This window comes from Cavia porcellus, unplaced genomic scaffold (genome assembly GCF_034190915.1).
Source record: "Cavia porcellus strain 051 isolate PalLab524CR breed Dunkin Hartley unplaced genomic scaffold, mCavPor4.1 scaffold_16, whole genome shotgun sequence".
NCBI classification, from domain to species: domain Eukaryota; kingdom Metazoa; phylum Chordata; class Mammalia; order Rodentia; family Caviidae; genus Cavia; species Cavia porcellus.
In genome coordinates, this window is record NW_026947499.1 from 34,360,407 (window position 1) to 34,386,051 (window position 25,645).

Sequence of the window (25,645 nt, forward strand, 5' to 3'; positions counted from 1 at the left end):
ATACAAATTGTGCTGCTATAAACATGGATGCACATATATCACTATGGCATTTTTATAATGAACTTTTTTCTAAAGCTTTGCAGCAGCACAAGGAAATTGGATATGTGACCTTTGATAGGATAATGGTGAGAGACAACAGGACACAATCGTCATCAACTTGTAAGTCTTGTCTTTTCATCAGGGCTACAAGGGATTCAGAAGTCAAAACAGCACAGCTCTGCCCAACGTGGGGCTCGAACCCACGACCCTGAGATTAAGAGTCTCATGCTCTACCGACTGAGCTAGTCAGGCAACTGTAATACACTTGTACATGTCACTTGGCTATTAGCTAATCAAAATGATAACGCGGGTCAAGCTCCAGGAAAAAAATGTTGCAGATGTGGCTATCTTGATGCAACTTTTTGTGTGCCCTGAAAGTGGACTTAGACTCCTCTGTGCTGCTAGCGGAAACGGGTTTAGGAATTCGGCGTCCTTAGCTGGCAGCTGCCTGGCTGCGACGCAGGGGACTCGAGGACAGTGTGGAGTAGGGTTGGGGGTCGGGATTACACAAATCGAGGAACCGGCAGAGGAAATTTAGTCACAAAGCCCTGTTCCATGAACAAGACTCAGGATAAATCCGTGCAAGCTGAGCCCAACATGCCCCAAATGGGGAAAGGGAGGTCCCTTGGGTTTATATTATTATGACTCCTTGATCACATTCCGATTTTTCTTACGGAAAATCCACATATGGTTCCTTTGAATTACTTAAAATCAGTTTATTTTTAGATTTTAAAACATTAATGGGCGTGGTGGTGCACTCCTGTAACCTTTGTACTAAGAGACTGAGGCTGAGGCAGGATAATCATAAATTGGAGTCTCGCCTGGGCCATTTACTGAGATGGTGTCTCCAGATAAAAGGGGGGGGGGAGCCCTGGGGGTGTAGTTCAGTGGTAGAGCACCACTGGGTTCAATCTACCAATACTACAAAAAATAATAAAATAAACCATCTGTGTGCGTATTTGTTAATAATCTTTTCTATTTAAGTTGAGATTTCCCAGCTTTTTTACTATGGCCAGACCTCCACTGACGACTCCCGGTCGGGTGTAAAAGGGGAGCCTGTGCCTGCTCCCACGCGGACAAAGAAACCTGAACCGAGCTCGCCTTTAGAGCCACCTGGAACTCGCAGGCTGAGGTGCCTCAGGACCTGCTGCACAAATCTCAAGAAGTGACAGGGGAAGTGAAGAGAACCTGGGCTGAGGTCGAGGGGGTCTATTTTGAGGGAGTCCGAGAGCCCTGCTGAGCACCCCTGGAGGTTATTAGAAACAGCAGGGCAGTTTGGGGCCGAGCCGTCCCCAGCCCACGGCTCCGCAGTCGCCGAAGCGAGGGAAGCCAGCGTGGTAGCCATACACGGTGGCGGAGCGCGGCGTGTTCCGGGCAGAGGCTGCACCCCTATCCCTCAAACTACCCAATTTGGGGCCTCAGCTGAGAAGTCGGAGATTAGAGACCAAGGAGGGCTGGTAAAACGAGAGAGGCGACGGCCATTAGCATCAGCTTCGCTTTTGTGAAAGGTTGGACCCACGCCTGCTGCAGCGGAGCTCCGGTCTCCGGATTTCCACTGGATTCTTTGGCTGGACACTAATATCCGCAGCTGGAAAACAGGAGGGCTCGTCCGGGATTTGAACCCGGGACCTCTCGCACCCTAAGCGAGAATCATACCCCTAGACCAACGAGCCACGGCCTTTAGATGTTTTTTTCTGCTTAGATATTCTCAACCACTTCCACACCATTTCAGTCCCAGAGAGGTCCTGACCTAGAGCACAGGTCCCAGACTAAAAACTCCAACAAATGGAGAGTGGACTGCATAATTCTGAGGTGAAAAGATTCTCACTCTACTGCTAGCCAGCTAAAATTTGGGCAGCAGAAGGTGTAGTACTAAGTTGCCAGGAATCCCCTATCAGAGACTGTTCACCTGTTTGAATGCCAGAATGCCATCGGTGGCATCTCTCTAAATCCAGACTCAACTGTGCCTTTGTTTTTCCCAAAGCATCTGCCTTTAATATCCTAGACAGCAGAGACAGAAAGAGTATCATTGTATCTGCCCGGCTAGCTCAGTCGGTAGGGCATGAGACTCTTAATCTCAGGGTCGTGGGTTCGAGCCCCACGTTGGGCGGGTAGTTTTGATATCTACAAAAGCGTTTGGTACGCCTAATAAAGTTAAACCACGAGGAAACCTTTCAAACGGGGTCCCGGGATTTTAAACCTATTTCTGTCCAATCTGTGGGATTTGGAAACTCAGATGCAGGGTCTGGCTGTTGGAGGTAGTCTCAGTACTTTTTCATAGAGTAAAATAACTCAACATGACTAGGTCTTGAGACCACACTAAGTGAAATTAGACACAGGTTAAATATTGCATGCTTTCTTTAATAGGAGAGATCCAAAATATAAATAATTTAAGAATAAAATAAAAGGTTATGTTAAGACACTGGGAGGTAGACTGTAGAGATGGAAAGGGGATATAAGGAGGCACAGGAAAAGAGGTGTGGGAGTAAAAATGATCAGGATGCAATATGCATATGTATTGATCCTTCAAGCTGAATGTAATCACTATGTATAAGAAACATTCATGTGATTACTATAAATATTTTTTTTAAAAAATTAGCAAGACAGCAAAAAAAATTAAAAAGAAAGAACTTATAGTGCTCTGGGTAGTTAGCTGCATACACCTGTGTACGTTTTGAAGAAAAAAAAGTCTTACTAATGTAGTACCTGCATTAGTTTTTTTTTTGCCACGACTGTCATAAATTCTCAAAAACTGGGTGCAAAGTGTCATAAACTGGGTACAAAATGTCAAAAACTGGGTACATATTGTCTGTTCTGCAGGCCAACAGTGTGTCAGTGAGGCATCCCCTCTCTCACCTCTCCCAGCCTCTGGTGTTTCCAGCAATCTTCCGTGGTTTTTTTTTTTTTTTTTTTTGGCGCGGGGGATCAAACTCAAGACTTAGCGTTTGCCAAGCAGGCACTTACCTTCCGGGTGTTCTTTGGCCTCCACTTACTATAGCTAGCTGTAATGAGCCTATGTTCTGAGGTGGACATGAATTTGAGAGGAAACGCTAGTAAATCCAGTAGAGTATCTTTTAATAAAAGAATATATTAGGTTTCTCACCCTTCCATCCACCAGACGCTCGCCTCGGTCACGCGAGTTCCGCCCGCTTCTGAAGGCCAGGCGGACCCAGTGGGCGCTGGCCTCCGCCAGGGGTGCCCTGTCCTCACCTCAGTGCCAGCTCCCCCGGATTCTGGGTCTTTCTTGGACCCCAGCCCCGCCCCCAGCTCGTCCCCGTGGGGGTCCCTGAGCTGGGCCGGCTCCCGCCGCTCCCGCCCTCCGGCTTCCGCTCACCTAGGTGCCGAAACCGACGCCAAGGCAGAAACGAAGGTCGTCCCGCCCGACCCGGCGCTGCTCCCTCCGCAGGGCGTCACAGGGCCGCGGCGGCCTCTGAGCCTTCCGGGTCCCCTGGGTGCCATATCAGGGCTGGAGGCCTGGGCGGGCGTCGCGGAGGGCACGTTGAGGGTTGTAAGTGCGAGCCGATCCGAGTTTGGACCCAGAACCTCTCGGAGGCCTAGCGGATACTCAACTGTTAGAAGCAACTGTAGGCAGGAACGCCTCGTCCCATCTATTTCTAGTGATCTGGGCCCGGAGCCCCTACTCTCGCTGCCTTAAAAAGCTACTTTCAGTTTCGCGACCCCACGAGACAGGGACTGCAGGACGGAAGCTTGCTAGGATTCCAGAGCTCGGCTGGGAGCAGGTAGTTTAGGGCCACCGTCTAGGTCAGGTGCGGACCCAGCGGGAGGGTTCCGGGCCTCTGTCGGTCTGTCCTTGTGAGTGGGCGTGTGCTGCTTTCTTTCCATCCACGTCCATGAATTCCTCGCAGGGAGACCCAACCCCTCGCTGATTCCAAACCCCAGACTCCAAGGCAGTTTCTCTCAGTAACGGTGACAGTTACTTGAGGACAATGGTCACCACAGGTGCTTAAGGGAGCTCTTCAGGGTAGCCCGGCTAGCTCAGTCGGTAGAGCATGAGACTCTTAATCTCAGGGTCGTGGGTTCGAGCCCCACGTTGGGCGTGGTTTTTATCTTCATTCATTGTTTCTAATCAATATATTGGGACGCTTGCAGCACTGAGTTAAAAAAGCAAAAGGAACCAGCACTCCTGGGCTCGTCCGGGATTTGAACCCGGGACCTCTCGCACCCGAAGCGAGAATCATACCCCTAGACCAACGAGCCGTCCGTTTACAAAGGCTTCTCCAATACTTTCTTCACATATCTCCTGTTTCCGCATGCCTGGGGCACATTCCCAAAGGAGCTGAGTGAGCCCTTCCTTGCAGCCAGGCCCTGGACAGAGAATCCCTGGAATCCGCCCCGTTCGAAGCAGGGCTTTGGTTCTAACAGAGGCAGGGATGGTTAATTCCTGGCCCAAAGTAGTGGGGAGCATAAATGGTGTGTGTTGGGGGGGAGGGAGCAATGAGTGGAGGGGCCTTGAATGAGAAGGTATCTTGCAGCAAAGCTGCTTTGTTGCCAGCCCAAGGGTTTGGGGGGTGGGGGGATGGTCATCAAGTTAGATGCACCGTTCCACGGAGCCCTTAGCGCCCCAGCCTGTCTGAGGTTGTAAGAAAGGGACAGTTCTTTACCTGTGGCAGTTCATTCAGTTAATCCCTTATAGTCTTGGGGTTGAAGCCCTGCTGCCCAGCCTCCTTTTCCCCTAGTTGCAGCCCTAGAATTTCTGGGGTGTCTGGAAGGTCAGCCCCAAGATCCAGTCCCTATGTTGCTGAGAGAACACTTGGGATCTGAGAAGGCTCTCTGGGAGCAGCTGATACTTGAGCCCTCAGGTCAAAGAACAGGTAGATCCGACTGGCACTTAGTCACCTGGCTAGCTCCATGTAACCTTGAGATTCTTACTAGGGTGATGGGATGTCTCTTACAGCATCTGACCTCCAAGGATGACATTGTAGAGTCCCATTCTGCTGTGGATTTTGGTCCCACACAGTCTAGTTAATTACCTGGTCCAGCCTAACAAGGGCCCTCTGTGTTTATGTGTGCTAGAGACATCTGTTTGTAAAAGTCAGTGACCCTCATCTCAGGGAGCAATACTGGAGGTGACTGCCCTCAAAAATGTCTGTGTTCAGTACTGCCACCTGCCTCCCATAGGCCCATTGATGACTTGCCACCCTGGAAGCCAAGGCAATAGCAGGAAAATGCAATAACCAATGCCCAGCACCCCAGGCCTCCTTATTCAAGTTAGCAAAGATTCTAGGGAAGAATCCTACAAGGGTTTTCTTTCCCAGGGAGCACAACATAGCAAGGTTGTCCCTCATTAAAAGACAAGAAATTCTGGTAATGTGGCTCCTCCAGCATTTGACCCTCCTCTATTCTCAGCAAAAATCTCAAGTTGGAATCACGAGCCACTCATACAATCTTATTTTTCTGTTCATCCTTATGCCAGGTTCCACCCTGGTTCAGCAACACTGTCCAGAGCCCAGTCCCCATGGAGTTGTGTTGGGAGAGAGTCTGATCCGGGTTCAGTCAAGGGAAGTGGGGTTCAGACAATCATCTTTGATATACAGGAAATAATGTGACTCCCAACCTCCCAACAGGTGCCCTAGAACCTGTTTGGAGTAGGAAAAGTTTATTGGGAGAGAAGACTCCAAAGAGATAGGAAGGGACCCAAAGGTTGGTTGCCAGCGAGCCCTCTTTTCAAAGAAAGTTTTATAAAGCAAGATCATGAGATGAGTACAATGTGGGTCAAAACTATGATCAGCCAATAAGATTACAAGTATAGTGCTTAGGTAATATTGATCCAGTGGAGTAGCAGGTCATATGGCAAGAGTACATGGAAAGAACAGGGACCTTTTTAGGAAGAGATGGGTCCGGTTGACTGATGCCTGTCTACTTTATTGGACCAGGTGATATTATTTTATCTCTTGGGAAGGCATGCAGGCTTGGCCATTCCCTTTCTATTTGGAGGCCTGGCTTTCAACACGAGTTTCCAGTTGCAGCTATAAAGGGTTCCCATCCTCTGTATAACTCCCTCGAGGGCCTAGCCCTGTCTGGCTACTTATAATACTTCTACCTAACTTAGTTGTCTGTAATATTCCTACCCTGGCCTTCCAAGTAATTGAGACTACAGGCATGTCTCATTATGCCCATCTTGAATTCTGTTGTTACCTTCCTGTCTTCTCTTTTATTTTATTCCCAGCAGTCAAAAAAGAGGCCATATGGATGACATGGACATAGGACAGTGGGTAGGGCTCCCCTTAACTCATAGAAATCATTAAAGTTGGTGTTCTTGGTAGTCTGATGAAGGGATACAAGATATGATAGAAATATAAAGTAAATGTTTAAATTTATTACAGTAAAAGATACATCGCTATTGATCTCCCTCAAAATATTCCCCCTCATCTTTAACACACTTATCTCATTGTTCTTTCCACTTTTTTTTTTTTTTTTTTTTTTTTTTTTGTAGTTCTTTCCACTTTTTGAAGCAGTTCTGGAAGTCCTATTTCATGAGTGTCTTTCTGGAGTCCTCTTTCATGAGTGTGTTTTTGTGATCAAAAAAATATGGTGATGGCTGGGTGTGGAGAGGCTGAAGCAGGAAGATCACAAAGCATTCAGATTTAGCCTGGACTACACAGTGAACTCAAGTTCAACCTCAACTACATAGTGAGACTCTGTCTCAAAAAACAAAAAACAAAAAGTGGTGAATGCTGCAACGAATGTTTTTTCTTGTGTGCTATGCAGTTCAGGCTGGCCTTGAGCTCACCTTGTAGCCTATGCCAGTCTTGAACTCGAAACAATCTCCTGGCTCAGCCTCCCAAGTGCTGGGATTACAGGTGTGAGCCACCACGCCCGGCTGCAACAAATGTTTTTAATGGTGAGCCCTCTGCTCACCAATTACCACATGGAGTAGCCCTGAGGATGAGAATCTAACACCTCTCAGGACACAGAGTTCAATTTCTGAAAACCTGCTCTGCGTACCACATTGCAGAATTGGTGTGGCACTTGCTGAAACAGCCTGTGACTCACAGGTGCCCTGTGCATTCTCTCTTCGACCATGTTGTCCATCTTCTCTACCTATAACCAAGTAAAGGGAAAAACAAAAATAAAAAAAAGGTGAATGCTGTCACCAACTGCCTCCAACAGAAAGACAGTCTTACAAGAATGTGATGGTATGTCCTTATCTACTTTATTCATGGGGCCTGCCACTGGGCAACTTCTGGCTGTTTCCAAAAGTTAAACTAACCACAAAAGGTCAATATTTTGAACTGATTCAGAGCATCAAGGCAGTCATGGAAAGAATAGTTCCAGAACTGCTTCAGAAGTGGCAAGAAACATGACATAAATGTGTTTGAAGTAAAAGGGAGCATTTTGAGGGGTGTTAATGCTAATGTGTCTTTTACTGTTATAAAATCTTTTAAAATTTAACCATTCAGTGCATTTTGGATCACACCCTACATGTTCACTGAGCTGGACGAGGCCTCGCTGATGGGCATGGCTGCCTTTTATCCTTAAGCCATGAGCAGCTTCTGTACCCCCCATGCTACCATATACTGCTACTCAGCAAACCTTGTTTTACAGACATTTCCAGTTTCTGGATCTTGAAACTCCTGTGCTAGCTGTTGGTTAATCTCTTGTCTGGACTCACATGAAGGCTTTTTTGGGGCAGGCCTACAATCAAGCCTGGGGCAAGCTGCATACTTATTCTAGACAACTACAGACCTGGTAAGAAAGGCGAAGACAATAGACTGTGATCCATGTCTAGTAGTGGTTGTTGTAGGTTGTTTTATCTTAAGAAATTTCTGTTTTTCTTTTTTAAGGCTTTAAAACTATGTAGCCAAAGGATAAACCTTTGGTTTGTCATTTATGTTGTATTTAGTTTGAATTGTCATTTACCATTTTTAAAAATTGTGTAAGATCTGCACCTTTCCTGTGATTTCTGACGTGATTATCATTTGGGGAAAGTATCCCCCTTTAATGATATGTATATCTATGTGTATTTTATACTAGATACTTGCAAGAATGGAAAATTTGCCAGCTGGTCACCTCATCAGTTTATGCAGCATAACAAATGGAACTCGAGGACTGCGAATCCAAGCCACAGACCTGCAGGATGATCACAGCAGTATGAGTAATTGGGGAAAATTTGGGCTACAGGACAGAACACTATATACTTAAAAATAAATGAAGAAGGCCCTTTGGTTTGAAGGTATGGCTCTCACGTTGAGTGAGAGGTCCCAAGTCCAAATCCCCAATAGGCCCTCCAGGCTCCATCTAGGCACTTCCCCCCATCTAGGTGGGGGGGGGGTGTCTCAGCCTTACTGGACTTCTCAGCTTTCTGCCCAGCAGAAGCAACGAAATCTGTGACGGTGAATTTTCGGGGAGCAGGTCAAAGCTGGACACAGGGACAACAGTGTCCCCAAAGCTGGACCTGCAAACCTGGGTGAGTCCTGGAGTCGAGGACCTGCGTGCCACCAACTCCCAGTTGTAGGTGAATAGCTCTTTTCTTGGTTTTGACCAAGCCTCGGAGGCAGGAGCAACGGAGCAGGAGCGGAAATGGGAACGTGGGGGAGGGTGTGCTGTGCGGGGGCGGGACAGGGAGCCCCAGGCACCCCATCACGGGGCTTTGGTGTGACCAAGACCGGCCGGGCCGCTGGTGGTCCCTGCTCCAAGAATCACTCACGGGGCTGCGACCCCATTCTTGAAGATCTCTCTACTCCGCCAAAGTAACTTTCACTTCACTCTAGCTCGAGCTGCGCCGCGGAGTCCAGTAGCTGGCCAGGGTTCAGGGGTCACCCAACTGCGGGGCGCAGGGGTTGCTGTTCAAGGAGAGGGCAGAGGCGCTGGGTGTCTCTGTGAATTTAGTTTTCTGAGCAAGTCTGAAATTTGACTCTTACTGGTTTAGCTTCTTGGGTCCTGCCCCAAGGACATCATGATGGCCATATACAGAAACAAAAACAGTGATCTGTGTGGCTTGTTGGTCTAGGGGTATGAGCCTTGTTTAGGGTGTGTGATGTTCTGGGTTCCAGTCCCTCACGTGTCCTTACCTTTTTCTACAATTGTGTTTTACATTTTTCCTTCCGATTGGGCTCTGTGTTACAAGTTAGAGCTGTACATCCAAGTCCAACCTCTAGAAGTCAGCCGCTAAAAAGGTTTCAGACAGAAGCTGCCCGCTGCTGCTTGTTGAAGTTGAACTGGAGCTTCAGGCCTGACAAGTTGCTTGGGTTTGCATTCTTCCTGCCCATGTGAAAAGCTGAGTCCTCTTTACAACAGAAGCCTTTTGAGACCTCAGCCTGGGATTCCCACCCACAGCCTCTGGATCAGCAGAACTGATGGAGTGGGACCCTGGAAGTACAAGTTAATGGCTTTTGTAGCTGCTGACCTGGGGTCTTACCGTCTTCTCCTCGCGGTACCGGCTCCTGGATCACTACTCACTTGGGCATAGCCTCGCTGGGCTCCTCTCTGTCTCAGTGGAAGAAGGAAAGCTGACCCAACAGGCCTGAGGCCTACCCTGCTCTACTCAGAGGATATGTTACTGGCAGGGTCTTGATTCCGCTTGGAATGTAACCTTGAGAATATGCCATGAACCAAGGATTGTGAATAATTTGATTTTATGTTTTTGATGATCAAGTGAAAAAAGAAAAAGGGAGAGAGAGAAAAAAAGCAGAAACAAAAGATTAAGTGACAGTGATCCATGACTAGTTAGGATCTGATCTCTGGTAGAAGCTAACCATCTATTTACCTATTTTTGATGGAAAAATACACTTTTTAGTGTATTAATGAAATTTAAATGAAAACCACAGCTCACCTGTTAAAAAAAAAAAAAAAAAAAAAGAAGGAAACAAAGTAGTATGAGAACAACCCATAAACAACAGGCAAAACAACCCAAATGCCCATCAACTGAGGAATGGGTAAAGAAGATGTGGCCGTGTTATACACTGGTGTAGTACTCATTCACAAAGAATGATAGACTGGAGACTTTTATAGGTAAATGTATGCAGCTTGAGACTATACTCATAAGTGAAATAAATCAGATTGACATGTGTAAACATTGTATTATCTCCCTAATGTGAGAAGCTGAAAGAGTAAATTAAGATCCAAAATGTACAATAGATATAGTGAAATGGGAAGAAATTGTTCAAAAGGAAAGAAACTGGGGTGGGGGAACGGAGAAAAGAAAGAAGGGAAAAACAATATATATATATATATTTATTGTTTGGACAACTAAATGCCTATATCTTATACTCTGAGTAACTAACTTATTTATTTTTATTTTTTGGTACCAAAGATCAACTCACAACCTTGAATTTGCCAGGCAGATACTTTGCTGCTGTATGTCCCTGGCCTGAGTGACTAATTTAAAGGTAATATTACAGCAACATGTAAATCATTGTTATTCTATTATCCTGTTTTGAAATTTTGTTTTTTATCTTTTTAAAATAAAATTTAAGAAAGCCAGAAAATCATAACCAACAGGCAAGCAAAACAAAACTGTAGATTTCATATGCTAAGGTTATCAGACATGAATTATACACTGTCTAAAATGAAAGAGAAGATGAAAATATGTTTGAGAACAGAGAGCTATTTGAATGTTCTTTCAAGCTTCCAGACTGCAAAAAGAACAAAACATTTTAGGTATAAAAACACCAGCTAAGGGCGGTAGACGTGGCTCAGTGGCATAAACTCCTGTCCAGCAAGCACAAGGTCAAGAGTTCAATTCCCTGGTACCAAAAGTAACAACAATAAAAAACAAAAACAAAACAACACTAACCAATTTAAATTTAAAAATCAGATGGCCCTGGGGGTGTAACTCAGTAGTAGAGGATTTAGCATGATTGAGATGCTGGTTTTCACCCAAGCAACATGCACACACACACCCCACATAGGTAGTAAGGACAATTGATCTTTCCCATGCTGCCGCCCTGTTCTCTTCTGCCTCCCTCTTTCACCATTATGTTAATCCAATTTGCATAATCCAGGATAACCTTTCAGTTCATTTGATTAACAATCTTTTTTTTTTTTTTTTAACAATCTTAATTCTACCTGTGATTTAATTCTCCTTTGTTTGGAACTTAAAATAACCAGGAGCTAGGGATTTAGCTCAGCAGCATAAGCACCTGTCTTGCAAGCAGGCAGTTGTGGGTTCAACCCCTGGTACCGATAAAAAGAAAAAAAAAACCCCACAAATTCTAGGGATTAGGGCATCAATAATTTTGGGGGGGTCATTATTCTGCCTATCATATACTTTTCCCTTTCATACTCCCAGCTATGTTTTTGCAGTTTAAAACAGAAGACATCAGCATAGAGCTTCATCTTTGAGGATGTCAAGGAGCTCCTAGTTAAGCCTCAGACATTCTGTCTGGAATAACTTTGCCAATATGCAGAACAACAAACTGTCCTGTCTCCAAATTTGGGTGGCCTCAGAAAAGATGTTATGATCCACTCTTTTTGTAAAACCATGGCATTTTGTTCCTCTTTCTGAAATATAGGGCTTTCAGAAGGCAGAGAACACAATTTATGCTGGTCCCATCCTGTAGGTTCTTGCCTTCCCTCTCTCCAGTGGTGATGTCTTGACTTGTCACAGATGAAGGAAAGTCATTGAAAGCTCCAGGCCCTGGAGCACAGAACCGGTTCAACCCACCTGAGGCTCAGAGATTAGGACACACTGGGAGACAGACTGACATGCATGCTGCTCCCATTCTGTACCCTCAGCCTCTCAGATCTTCCCTGGGGTGTGGTGATACCTTGCTCCTGTGTCCTCCTACGCTTATGTTGGGTGGGAAAGGACCTGGAATGGAGCCTCAGAATGTGAGTGTTAATCTGAGGACAGCCCAGCACCGGGGACCCCTGATTTTGGGCCCCCCTCCATACCCTAGGGCATGTTGGAGACTCAGTTCAAACACCTAGGTAGGCTCTGAACACCCACAGCTAGAGGGCCAGCTGGAGTCTAGTTTACCCACCTTGGCCCCAGGGACTCCCCTATCTCCAATTTGTAGACTCTATTACACCAGGGTGGGTTCAGTCTGCGACCACAAGGCTTTTAGTGGGGGTTTTGGTCCTACAAGCGGCATCCATTTATTGTTTAGGCTTGGTTTTGGGGAAACTGGGCTGTTGAACTGGGAGAAGCTGGTTTCTGGGCAGACAGTAAGAATCTCCTGGGCACCGCTTCTGACCCCACGTGACCGTCCGTGTTCCACTGCGCTCTCCAGCGCGGTGCGTTGGGTTCTGTCCACTGGTGGCTGTGTAGATGATCAGGGGTGTGACTGGAGCAGGTTGTGGTACTGGCTCTGAGTCGTTGGTTTTGTGCCTTGAGACTGAGGGACAGAGTGTGAGAAGGTAAGCAGCCTCCCATTCAGGTGGAGTGGGGAATCCTGCCCCAGGTGGAGACAAGGAGAGGTGAGGGGTGGGGCAGTCTGAGAACCTTCAATGTGCCCTCAACGATTTCCTCTCCAGGAAAATTCCTTCGAGGGCCTGGAGGGCCCCTCGGGTTCACCCTGAGCCATGGCTGTCCAAGGTCGCCACGCGGTGAGGGAAGACACAGCAGGTCCTCGGAGGCCAGGGGTGGTAGACTTCCAGTGGGATCAGGAAGTGTGGCGCTCGCTTCGCGTATGACTATGATGGTGATGACGGTGATTGAGTAGGGACTTGCTATGTAGTTCAGGCTGGTTTTGAACTCACTATGTAGCCCTGGCTGGTTTAGCATTCGCAGCAATCTTCCTGCCTCAACCTCTGGAGTGCTGGGATTATGAGCGTGTGCTGTCACGCTCCATTTAGTTTGATTTATTACTTAGCTTAGTTTCCTGCATTCTCAGGCCATTTTACAATCCCTACACCCTCCTCAGCTCTCTACGTGGTGCCCGGCTAGCTCAGTCGGTAGAGCATGAGACTCTTAATCTCAGGGTCGTGGGTTCGAGCCCCACGTTGGGCGACCTGAAGTTTTGCTCTGGATCTGAGCTACTCACAGAGGCTTACTGAGAACCTAGTGAGTGCTGTGTCACGGGTTGCAAATGGCCTTCTATCAAAAATAAACAAACAAATAAAAAAGCCCCCATGACTTACTTGTCCCCTCTGTTAGGAAGTCTGTGTGTCCTGGCGATTGAGGAAATCCCCTCGTGTACTTTTGGCGTGCGACATAACTAAAGAGTCGCTGCGTGACCCACCGAACCTCCTCCCCCCAGGCAACGAAGTTCCGCTCTCAGGGACTGCGGGGCCGCTGCACTGAGGATGGCAAGGGTTTCTCCACACTTTATGAGGACCAGGCAGGGTCACGTTGCTGGGCTTCTCTGTACTTCTCAACCATTATCCCTTCCAGGCGAGTATAAAATTCGAATTGTCTTCCCTCTGAGCGCCCCACCGTGGACGCACCCTCTACTATAAAAAGTGACAAGCAACTTCCGACGTGTGGCTCGTTGGTCTAGGGGTATGATTCTCGCTTAGGGTGCGAGAGGTCCCGGGTTCAAATCCCGGACGAGCCCTATGTTTTGGGACCTTCACTTCTAGGCGTAAAACTCCAACACCCAAGAAAGACATTGAAACAAAAAAGCCTTAAAGGTTTTCTTTAAGGTTCAAACCACTTCTAGACGTCTTCACATTGTAGCCCTGGGGTATGAAGGGATGCAGGCATCCCCAGGCGGAGGACCCTGCCACTCAGAGAGGAACTAGTTTGAGACCAGAAAGGACCGGAGTCCGCAGCCGGCAACGCTCCCCAGGCCGAGCACTTAGAGACTCGAGCCCTCGCTAAGAGAGAGTCCAGCGCCTTGACTCCGGCGGGTGGCAGCGGCGAAGTCTCCTGGACTTTCCCCAGACACTCTCCGTCTCTTCCCACTTCAGTTCCTCGTCGTCGTTCACTCGGGTTTCCTAAGTGCGTTCTGGGCCTGCATGCCCAGGCAGTAAAGGGTCCTTGGAACCGTGGCTGTACCCTGGGCGCCTGGCAGTCAGGATGGGTGCCGCGCCCTCTGGAGGTGGGTCTGGGGAGGCCCATTCCTCGGCAGCTGAGGGGGATTCAGGCAGTGGTGGATTCTAATTCCTTAAGGGAATTAGAGCTACTGCCCCACATTGACTTCTTCCTGGGGTTAATCCTGGGGTTAAAGTTAGTAGAGAAGAGGAGTGGGAAGGGGGAGAAGTGAGAGGAGAAGAGAGGAAAAAGAGAAGGAAGGAAGAACATATATTTGTTGACTTAAGTAATTGTTAACATAGGGGAAATACTTCAAGACATTAGTTAACAGATGGGATTATATCAAATTAAAACCTGTACAGAAAAAAAAAAAAAATCCAGAGTGAAGAGATGGCCGATAAAGTAAGGGAAAATATCTGCAAATTGTTAATCCAGCAGACTACACAAGAAATTCAAATAGCTCAACTGAAAAAGTATCAGCTGAATAATCTGTTTTAAAACGGGCAAATTACTTGAAGAGATGTTTCTCGAAGGGAGAACACAAATAGCCAGCTAGCTGATGACTCTCACATGAATGTGAAGCTCAGGACCTCGAATCACCAGTGAAATACAAATCAAATCCACGGTGAGATACTATCTTACCCAAATTGCAATGACTGTTTTTGAAACACTGAGAGTTTCCTATTAGCAGGCAACTTTTTTCTAAAAACAATAACCTTGACCCAGTGGCACAAATTTACAGTCCCTACACTCTGAGAGACTAAGGGAAGAAGAACAAAATGGTGGTGCAGTTGGGAGGCTGAGGCAGGAGCATTAGTGCAAATTGAGACTAGCCATTGTTACATAGTGATTCAAGGCCAACCGGAACTGCATAGTGAGCTCTTGTCTTAAAAAAATAATAGAGCCATACTTAGACAATTTACTACTTTAAAGTGACTGTCTCAATATTAGAACAAATAACCAAACCAAACCAAAACAAAACAAAAACAAACGCTGGAGATGTAGCTCAGTGGGGAGGTTGTGTGTTCAATACACAGCACCACAAATAAAACATCAAAAAACACTAGCCCTAAACAACACTATAGAGTTGATGTATGATCCAGAAATCCCAATACTGGGTATATATCCAAAGAGATTGAAATCCAAATATAGAAAAGACATCTACACTCCCATGTTTATTGCAGTATTATTCATAAGAGTTGGGAACAGGGTCTGAGCCTAAGTGTCCACTGAAGGATGAATGCATAAAGAAAATGTGTCTAGTGCCATGGTACTGTATAGAATTTTTGCCAAAACTGTTTAATAGGAATCCGAAATTAGAGTCAGGCAAGGTGGCGCAGAGGTTCTGCCTAAAAACCACACATGCGCGCGTACACACAGACACGCACGCTCAGGTCTCGCTCCGGCTTGCCGCGCCAGCTCAGTCGGCGGCTATTCTTAGATCCCCGCGTGCCAATGGACGCCAGTTGCCTCCTCGGGCTAGCTTGCAGCTCTCGCATCTTTCTGGGCCCCGGGGCGGGACAGAGGAAACAAGAACCCGACCCGAGACTACCAAGAGCTCGTCAAGGTTGGGGGCCGAAGCTGGAGCCTCCTCCTCTCTCCGCTTCCGCTAAAATGCAGTCGATTTTAACCGAGCAGAAGGCGCAGGCGGAGACCGAACGCGGAGCCCCGGCACGAACTCGGCCTCCCGCGCGCTCGCTGATTCCTCCCAGCGTCAGGAGTAACTGGGCACACGGCGCGTGGTGTCCGGAGATCCCTGAAGCTCTCCAGATTCTGATGAATGTTCACCATGGGATAAATAACAAGTCGCGGTGAATACAGAAGGGCGAGTTTGGAGAGTAATCCAAAGTTTGTGCCCACGACCACTGAGGACGTCGCTCTGGGCAGGGGTTTTGCTTGGCGTTCTACAGCCCCTCGCGAAGCTCTGCATGCGGGCTCGGTGGGGCGCCCCCTACCTCGGGGGTGTGTGTGCCTGTCCCTCTCCATCTCTGCGTTGCGTGGTCTTGGTCAAGCACTGGGCCCAGGAGTATCACGCAGGAGGGTGGCTTAAGAGTTTTAGGTCCAGTGCTTCACCGACAAGCCGGCCAGAGCACATCTCCCCGCCCCATTGCTCTCCAGTCATACGAGGAGAATCCATTGCACGCAGAACTCCCTTCCCCGGCCCTCGAGCGGTCTGCCCCGGTGCAGGGCTGCAGGAGTGGAGACCCAGCGGCGAGAACGAGCGGAGAAGACGCAGAGGCTGGAATGTTTTGGGGGAGGTGTTAACCAGATTTCCTTGAATGGGGTTTAAACCAGTTTCCGGTCGATTTAAGCCTCTTAATATCTTCAGGTGAAGTGTTAACCAGCTGCCCCAGTGGCCTAATGGATAAGGCACTGGCCTCCTAAGCCAGGGATTGTGGGTTCGAGTCCCACCTGGGGTAGAAAGCTGTATTCCCCTATGGGATGGGGGTATGTTTTGTGTGTTTCTCAGTTAACTGAACAATTGACAACTTTAATTTAGAAGGTGATCAGAATGTAGAAATGTGAAAGCACATAGGTTAAGGCTGAGTCACAAAGGTCCAAAGCAGATTCAGTGGAGTGTTGTTGGTAAACGTTAAGGACATCTTGATAGGTGGTTTCCTGCTTGGGTTTCTATTTTAATATTGTTATTTCTGTGACGTTTTTATAATTTCTCCAGAGCAAGCAGAGACTACACTGAGGGTGGGGGTGGTGGGAGTAATTTCTCTTAGCCTTGGTACAAGATTTGGGGATCTACCTCGCACTATCCAAATTAACTTGTGACTCAGTGCACACTGGTAGCAGAAGGCCTTGTGTCCTTGGAACAAGAAGGTAACCAGGCTATAGGAAGGGGGCTAGGCCTGTTCTAGTGGACCACAACTCACACCAGGTGCCTCTGGACCTCCTTCCCATTCTTTTTCTAAGGAATGGAATGACTATTGGAATACGGGAGAGAGAACTGATCCTAAAAGGAGGGTTAGTGTGGTTTGTGTTCAGATTAAATGATCTGCTCAGTTTAACCCCAGGCCAGAGAGGAAAGAACAGAAATAATAAGTTACAATTGCCTCTGATGGGGGATCAAATTACCCCTTATTCCCCCTCCCCGCCAGTGGTGCTGGGGATGGAACCTAAAGCCATGTACATGCCAGGCAAATGTTCTACCACTGACCTACCACTGAGCTACACCTCCAGACCTTGGCCCCCTTTCTTATGTTTTAAAATCCATTTTGTTAACTGCTGTATCTCCAGTACAAAAATCAACTTTATCAACTGTTGTATGTCTTTGGTTTCTTCTTTTGGATACAGTTCTTTTTCTTGTTCTTTCTTTCTTTCTTTTTTTTTTTTTTTACTCACTTTGAAGATCTTCAGTTATTTTCTGCCTAGTGTCAATGATTTACAGACTTGCCATCATAATTTTATCATGATTTGGCAGACCAAAATTTGGCAGGCTGTAGGCATCAGACTACATTTGGTCAGATAACATTTAATCTAGCCCCTTTTCCTTCTGCCCCCTCCTATGAAAGCTTTAGGATCTAACAGTTTGTGTTTTCCAGGCTCCCTTGCAGCTAGTGGTGGTCCTGTGGCACTGACTTGCAAAGAACAGTGTTTAGAAATTGAGATCTGGATGCTAAGGTTGCTTCCTGACATTGGACCATCATTGGCTACAGGTGTTTTTTTAGTTCCTCAAAGAACTTTTAAAATGGCTTACAGTCTTTTGGGAAAGTGGCAGAATGGTGAGCCTCTTTGAGATTCAGAATCCAGATACTGGAAAATAAATACTTGGGGAAGAAAAAGAGAGACATAGATCACTAGAACTAGGAACGAGTTAAGAGGAAAATGAAAGCCTACCAAAAAGCTGAAGAAATAGAACAACAACATGGAGAAAGAAAAGACAGTCTACATTTTCTCCCCAGCTCTTGGCTTGTGGTTCATGGCAAAGGGAGACTGAATCTACCAAGACAAAGTGAAATCTGGGGACTCCTGAGGGCCTCAGGGAGAAATTCAGGTAGAATGGACTGGAAGCTGCTATGATCTGCAGGGAGAGCATGGATTCTGCTCCCATGAGAGTCCTTTGACAGGCAATAGCTAGTGAGTGACCCTGGTTTAAGCCCCATAATCCTGGAAAGAGTTCTTGGTGGGACACCTGGAAGGGTTGATTGTTTGAACCTAGTGCTCAGAGCAGCCACATGATGATTTTACTTTGGAGCTCCCAGTTTTACATTCCCACAGTGAATGGGTGAGAGACAGCCGTGGGAGACAGCTGTGGTCAGGGAGTGGGCCAGAAAGAGATTGTCTAAGGGATTTGAGCTAAGGGACACAGGCCTTGCCTCCACAGCCGGAGGCTATGGTCAGCCAGAGTTGCTCTAGTTTTGAAAGTTACAGCACTCAAGAAGGAAGCCATGCCTACCCTTCACCGGGAGCCAGCCATGTGCAGGCAGGGAGAGAAGAAGGATCCCCACTCCCTGGCCATTAGCAACTGATTTGGAGGAACACAGGGTGGGATGATAACAACTGAAGTACAGAAACAACCTGATGCTTGTACTGTTTGATTAACTTTGCAAACCTAAAGCCATTAGTCTGAGCAACTATTCAGAGGATAACAATATGCAGTTTAGAATTAATAACTAAATTCAGTAGTGTAGCAGGATATAAAGTCAGCATTCAAAAATCAGTAGCATTCCTGTATGCCAATAATAAACTCACTAAGAGAGAAATTAAGGAAACAATACCTTTCACAATAGCATCAACAAAAGTGAAATACTTATGAATTAGCCTAACCAAGGAAGTGCAAGTTCTCTATAATGAAAACTACAGCACCCTGAAAAAGGAGATTAAAGAGATCAGAAAATGGAAAGATACCTCCTGTTCCATTGGGATAAGCAGAACTAATATGGTCAAATGAGCACACCTTCAAAACTTTTTATACATATTTAACACAACCCCAATAAAAACACCATTAAGATACCAATAACCCCAAATGAAATACCAATAACATTCAAAGACCTACAGAAAATAACCCTAAAATTAATTTAGATCAAGAAGAAATTTAGAATAGCAAAAGCAACTCTGGGCAACAAGAGCAAGATGGGGGGCATCACAAAATCTGACTTCAAATTATGTTACAAAGCTACAGTGGTTAAAAAACAAAGCAAAGCAAAGCAAAGCAAAACAAAACAAAACACAGCCTTGTGGATCATGGCATAGAATAGAGGAAGCACAAACAACTCCAGGCACACTCAGCTACCTTTTCTTTGACAAAGGGGTCAAATACTTCTGCTGGAGAAAAGATAGCCTCTTTAACAAATAAGGCTAGGAAGATTGAACCTACAGAAGGCATGTGAAGATTGAACCTACAGACCCATATCTCTCACCATGCAGTAAATTAAAATCAAAATAGATCTAAATATTAAAAAAGAAACAATATGCTGGAAGAAAAAATATGTAAAACTCTTGAAGATATAGGTGTAGGCAAAGACTTTCCATACAGAATCCCAGTTGCACAAAAAATACCAAGAATCAACAAATGGGATTACATCAAATTAATAAGCTCCTGTGTAGCAAAGGAAACTACCAGCACAGTGAAAGATGACCTACAGAATAGGAAAACATTTTGCAGACACTCCTTAGACAAAGGACTAATATCTAGAATATATAAAGAGCTCAAAAAATTAGTCCTCGTCAAATTCAAAGACAATAAAAAATGGACATCTGAAAAGAATAGACAATTCTCAGGTGAAGAATTACAAATGGCCAATAAATAAATGAAAAAAATGTTAAAAATTACTGGTCATTCAAGAAGTGCAAGTTAAAACAACCCTGAGATTCTATCTTATTCCAGAAAGAATGGCTATCTTCTGTTTTTTTTTTCCAAGACCTTTAGATCCAAAGGAATGGCTATCTTCAAGAAATCAAATAATAATAAGTGCTGGAGAGGTGTGGGGGAAAAGGCACCCTTCTTCATTGTTGGTGGCAATGTAAACTGGCATAACTAGTATGGGAATTAGTGTGGAGATTCCTCATAAAACTAAAGCTAGAGCTGGAGATTTAACTCAGTGATATAAATGCCTGCCAGGCAAGTGTGAGCTTGTGAGTTTGATCCCTGGTACCACCCCCCAAAAAAAACCCCTAAAATTAGAAATTCCTTTTGACCCAGATAGTCCCTTTCTAGATATCTTCCAGAAGAGTTCAAGACATTATATTACAGTTATACATGCATACTCATGTTTGTAGCAGCACAATTCATACTAGCTGAATCTTGGAAACAGCCTGTATGTCCATTAACAAAAGAATGGATAAAGAAAATGTGGTATTAAATGCTGGAGAGGCTGTGCGGAAAAAAGAACTCTCCTGCACTGTTGGTGGGAGTGTAGACTGGTGCAACCACTGTGGAGGTCAGTCTGGAGATTCCTCAGAAAGCTGGGATTGGAAGTCCTATTTGACCCAGCTATTCCACTTCTAGGCATATTCCCAGAAGAACTGAAAACATCATACCCACTGTGATATATATGCATCCATATTTATAGCAGCACAATTTGTAATAGCCAGATCTTGGAAACAGCCTAAGTGTCTATCAACCGAGGAATGGATAAAAAAGTTGTGGTATTTTTTTTTTTTTTTTGTCTTTTTCCTTTTTATCGGTACCAGGGATCGAACTCACGACTACCTGCTTGCAAGGCAGGTGCTTACGCCGCTGAGCTAAACCCCCAGCCCCAGTTGTGGTATTTTTATACAATGAAGTACTACTTATCTATAAAGAATGATCACATTGAGATATTTATAAATAAGTGGACACAACTTGAGACCATACTCATCAGCAAAATAAATCAAACTCACATGTATAAATACCGTATAGTTTCCCTAGTGTAAGAAATGGTAAGAGTACATAAGAGTTTATGGTAATCATGATTCCCCATACATTGCTTTGAAGACTTATAATGTTTGCATTCATTAGCTGGAATGGTTTTATCCTGATTTGTTTGATTTTATTATCTGTGGTAGTATGAACAGCTATTTTGAAGAAAACAAGACATTATAATAGCCAGTATTGATTTAATATCATTTTACTCTGAAGTCCTACCATGCTTTTGTTCTTCTGTTTCCATTGGTTCTATCATATTTTACCTTACTGGGGTTTATTATGTGTGATAGTATAAACAAATTTTCTATGGAAATTGAGATAATATAGTAGCCATTGTTCGTTCTCTGTTATTTGGTTCTGAATGCCCTATAATACTTTCATTCTCTTGAATGGTTTTATACTATTTTGTTATGTTTGATACTATTGCATATGAAGTTATGCTCAACTATTTCAAAGAAAGAAGCATAATAGTAGTTACTGTTAATTATGGGTTGTCTTGTGGTGAAATACTGTGTTGCTTACATTGTTCTGATCTGATCTGTTTTGTTATGTCCCCCTTTGTTACGGTCCTTTTTGTCTTAATCTCTTTAAAATAAAAAAATAAAAAGAAAATGTGGTATTTCCACTCAATGGAGTACTATTCTGCCACAAAGAAGGATAAATTTGAGTCATTTGTAGGAAATGGATTTGTCTGGAGACCATAATGTTAAATGAAGTAAATCAGACACACAAGCTTAAATATCACATGTTTTCTCTTGTAAAAGAAACCCAATAAATAAAGTACAAAATAAAAGTCAGATAATTGGAAAAAAAAGAGCCAAAAATGGTTTTATAATCCAGCATGCTCAGTGTATCTAAAAGTTTACCTTGATTTAGTACAATTATTTTTTTATGTGTTTTATATGTTTTATTGTCTGTTAGTCTGGCTGTTAATTTATGTTTATAGTAATTGTCTTGATAAAGATTTAAAAATATATAAATAAATCTATTCTGCAAAAAAGATGCACTGTGTACATGTACCAACTCTCTCCTCATTGAACGTGATCATTATGTATTGCAAACGTACTAATAAAAGTAAAAACTTTAAAAAACAGCCTACTAGTTTATCTTTGTATCTTCGATTATTTCTCCAACTCTTTTCCCTCAACTTTGACACTACTTGGATCATGGAATTTGGGCTTGGTTCATGACATTCCCCACCACTTCCATTCTTAGGCTTGTTTGTGAGCTTCTCTCCTCCTCTGTGTAATGCTGGTGATAATGGCTTGGTGCTCACAGGCTTACCTGGGTCTAATGAATCTGTCGGTGGAGAGAAGTTCTATATGCCCTGTGACAGAGGGTCTGAGTGTGAGTTCAGAGCTATTGGTGATCATCTGTTGCCATGTGGAGAGAGACAGTCTAGAGAATAAAAAAAGAGAAAACAAGAAGAAACAAAAGAAACAGAGATGACAAATCACATAGTCATGATGTCATTATTTGGGTCACTGAATATTCCTGTGCAAAACACTCAAGATTTATAAAAAGAAACTTTGGGCTTTGTAACTATATAAACCAAGAAGATTCCATTTCTTCTTGAGCTGATGGGAACTGATGTTTTGTTTTGTTCTTGAGACAGGTGTCTTGCTATGTTGCTCCAGCAAGCCTTAAACTCAGTATAGCCCAGGCTGGCCTCAAACTCTTGGTAATCCTCCTGCCTCCTGAGTGCTGGGATTACAGATGTGTGCCACCATGACTGGCAGGCATTGGTTTTCTTTTTTATTTTTTTTTCAGGCATTGGTTTTCTATCACTTGCAAATAATGTCTTTATGGAGAAACCAAGCAACCCCTCCCCTGCCTGGTGAGCAGCTGTAAGTGTGGCAGGCCCAGGACGAAGCCTCCAAACTCCTGTGTTTACAGGGACCTGCGCCATGCTGGGACCTGGAGTGCTGAGAAACCAAGCAATCCCATCTCTCCCTGGTGAGGGGCTGTGAGCCTGCCAGCACTCCAGCTGAGAATCAAACATCACATCTCCCCCCACCTCCCCGTTAGCAAGTGGGACCCAGTAATCTGGACATCCCTTGAGAGGCTGACCACAGGCAATGTAGCAAATAGGGGGGATTTCCTTCTACCATCTCTTTGAAGGCAAATACTTCTATTGCTGTTTTGCTTTGTTCTAACTAATGGTGTTATTTTAGCCTGTTTTGTTGTGTTGAACTTCAATATACACGAAAGTATGGACAGCTATTTTGAAGAGAACAAGAGACTCTACGACAGTCACTAGTGACTTCCCTATTGTCTGGTTTTGAAGACCTAACACGCCTTCCTCACTTTGTTCTGTCTTATGTCCTATGTTGGTCTGTTTTGTTGTGTTTAATTTTTTCCCTTTTAAAATAAAATTTAAAAGAATAATAGCTTTATTAACTCAATGACTAGTTTCCCCTGCTACATTCTTTCATAATTTGGCTTTGTGAGTTATTTGTTTTTTAGCTTTTTTTTTCAGTGCTGGAACTCAGGGCCCCATCTGTGATAGGCAAGTACTCTCAGTGAACCCTCTCTTTGGACTATTTTTTGAGCTAGAGTAAACAGAACTTGATTTCTAACCACTTATATGAAGGGGACGTAGGGACTCATTATAACATTGGGGTTTTAATTTTGCATTATTGAGAGTAGGTGAATGTTATTTATTTTTTCCTGAATTTATTCATTAGTTTCAAAATTTTATTAGTATAGTTTTCAGGACATGATCTTTACATTCATCTTAGGGAGTAGGTATACACCTTGATTCTTTTTATTTCCTTCCTCTTCCCATCCATTTTCCAGTGTTAGTCAAGCCAGTTATGGTGGCACATGGCACTAATTTCAACACTTGAGACGCTGAGGCAGGAGGATTTCTTTGAGCTCCATACCAGCCTATATAATGAGTTCAAGGCCTTCCTGAACTACATAATAAGTCCCTGTCTCAAAAAACCAAAACCAACTAACTAAACATACAAAACAAACAACGTACAAACAAACAAACAACATACAAAACAATAATCCACCACAGTCAGAAAAGGAGTTTGCTAGGTGTGGTGGTGTTGGGAGATCCAGGCAGGAAGATCACTGCCAGTTTGAGGACAGCCCAGGTAGCCTGCACTATATAGCAAGACCCTATCACAAAACAAACAAACAAACAAACAAACAAACAAGCACCACCACCAAAAAACAGTTTATAAGCAACTTGAGTTGAAATATTAGCTAGAGGAATGTATGGTTTCTGGAGGACACTATTCTGAGGATTCAGTTGCCACTTCTAACTTAAGTTCTATGGGGTTTTTTGTTTTGTTTTGTTTTTTGTTTTTTACCAGGGATCAAACTCAGGACCTCACACTTGCCAGGCAGGCACTTATGCTGCTGAGCTAAATCCCCAGCCCTAAGTTCTATGGTTTTTATGCTTTAATATCGATTCATGCAAGTGAACCTTAAGATGAACAAAAGCAAAGGCTTTATAGGCGCCTAATATCCTTGCTTTCAAAACAGTTATAGAGGAAAGTTCTTGAAGAATGATACTCACTGAATTAAAGAATTCTCTTTTTCTGCTTGGAGTTCATGTTCTACCACTTTATAAATAGACATCAGTGATTTCCATTTCTCACTTAACCCAACATTAAAATATAGAAAGATTTATCATATGGCCCCGTATAAGAATAACTATTAACATGTGATTATAAATATACAGTGCTACTTCCAAATTATATTTATCCAGAGTACAGATCACTGAGCAGGAAGTCCTCCGCGGTAAACAGAAACGTTGAAATGTCACCCAGGATTTGGAGGCAGATTTATTTATGTCAATGGGCTCTGATAGAATTCAATCCCAAAGTATCAGGAGCCTATCTCTGGTAGTCTAGGGTGTATATAGGGTTTTTAAGCAAGAAGTACAGAAGCAGAGTATTTGGTGGTTATTGATTGGTTATATCTTGTATCATTATTACTAATTGACCTAAAATAAAACTATATTACTTATATTGCATACTAAGGCAGGTTAGAATTCCAGGCAAGAATTATGGGAAGCACACCGGTTCAGGACAAGGGTAAGCTCGGAGTTGTGGGAAGCAAGTGCTTGAGATAATATACAAGGTCAGGGTGTAGTTAGTTAGATAAGGGAAATATGTAACAGGCATTGATGGAAGACAAGAAGATAAATCTGCTAGCTGCTCAGAAATTTATCTCTAAAAAGTTAATTTTTTTTTTTTTTTTTGTATTGGGGGTCGAACTCACAATCTCACGCTTGCCAGGCAGGCTAAAACATTAACCTTTTATTTTCCTCTTCAAGCCAAGCCCGTGAATATGATTAACACCTGTGGTCTCACCTAGTGGAGGTGCCCAGGGCATTGACGAGTTCAGGAGTCATGAGATGTTTAACACAAAGTGTTTCATTAGTCATCACACCTCTGCAAAGTGACTATTATTTCTCCACTTCACAGAGGGTGAAATTTTGTGATTCAGAGGTGGTTTATGTTTTCCAAGATCGCACAACTGGTTACAATGGATCTCTGTGTATAGGTCTGTTAGAACTTGAACTTTATTTCTTAGTCCCTGTTTGGTTTTGCACATATCTCTCAACAAGCAGCCAACCCAGCTTGAGCAGGGGAAAAAATACAGGACTGTGAGCCCACTGTGGCCAAGATGTTGTTGCCAGGGTTCATCCACAAACTTACATCATTACCAAGTCCTAGCATGGTAGTTATGCAACTCAGTGACAGGTCTTTCTTATTAGTGTTGGATTCCAAAGAACCCAAGGAGAAGGGACAATTATTATTCTCTGCTTTCCCTAATGAGGCTCTCAGGGAATATGGCCCTCGTGGCCACGGAGTCTCCTGTGAAGAGCTGGCCCTTAGACTCTCCCACAC

The 25,645-nt window shown here is 44.4% G+C and overlaps 8 non-coding genes across 8 annotated transcripts; 5 read left to right on the forward strand and 3 right to left on the reverse strand.

Annotated features, from left to right (window-relative positions):
• Positions 1 to 218: 218 nt before the first annotated feature.
• Positions 219 to 291, reverse strand: Trnak-cuu (transfer RNA lysine (anticodon CUU)). The gene has a single exon. It is a non-coding gene; the product is annotated as a tRNA-Lys (tRNA).
• A 1,349-nt stretch (positions 292 to 1,640) lies between these two features.
• Positions 1,641 to 1,712, reverse strand: Trnap-agg (transfer RNA proline (anticodon AGG)). The gene has a single exon. It is a non-coding gene; the product is annotated as a tRNA-Pro (tRNA).
• Positions 1,713 to 2,076: 364 nt separating this feature from the next.
• Positions 2,077 to 2,149, forward strand: Trnak-cuu (transfer RNA lysine (anticodon CUU)). The gene has a single exon. It is a non-coding gene; the product is annotated as a tRNA-Lys (tRNA).
• A 1,875-nt stretch (positions 2,150 to 4,024) lies between these two features.
• Trnak-cuu (transfer RNA lysine (anticodon CUU)) lies at positions 4,025 to 4,097 on the forward strand. Its single transcript has one exon. It is a non-coding gene; the product is annotated as a tRNA-Lys (tRNA).
• Positions 4,098 to 4,185: 88 nt separating this feature from the next.
• Positions 4,186 to 4,257, reverse strand: Trnap-cgg (transfer RNA proline (anticodon CGG)). Its single transcript has one exon. It is a non-coding gene; the product is annotated as a tRNA-Pro (tRNA).
• Positions 4,258 to 12,879: 8,622 nt separating this feature from the next.
• Positions 12,880 to 12,952, forward strand: Trnak-cuu (transfer RNA lysine (anticodon CUU)). Its single transcript has one exon. It is a non-coding gene; the product is annotated as a tRNA-Lys (tRNA).
• Positions 12,953 to 13,427: 475 nt separating this feature from the next.
• Positions 13,428 to 13,499, forward strand: Trnap-agg (transfer RNA proline (anticodon AGG)). Its single transcript has one exon. It is a non-coding gene; the product is annotated as a tRNA-Pro (tRNA).
• Positions 13,500 to 16,265: 2,766 nt separating this feature from the next.
• On the forward strand, positions 16,266 to 16,338 carry Trnar-ccu (transfer RNA arginine (anticodon CCU)). Its single transcript has one exon. It is a non-coding gene; the product is annotated as a tRNA-Arg (tRNA).
• Positions 16,339 to 25,645: the final 9,307 nt, after the last annotated feature.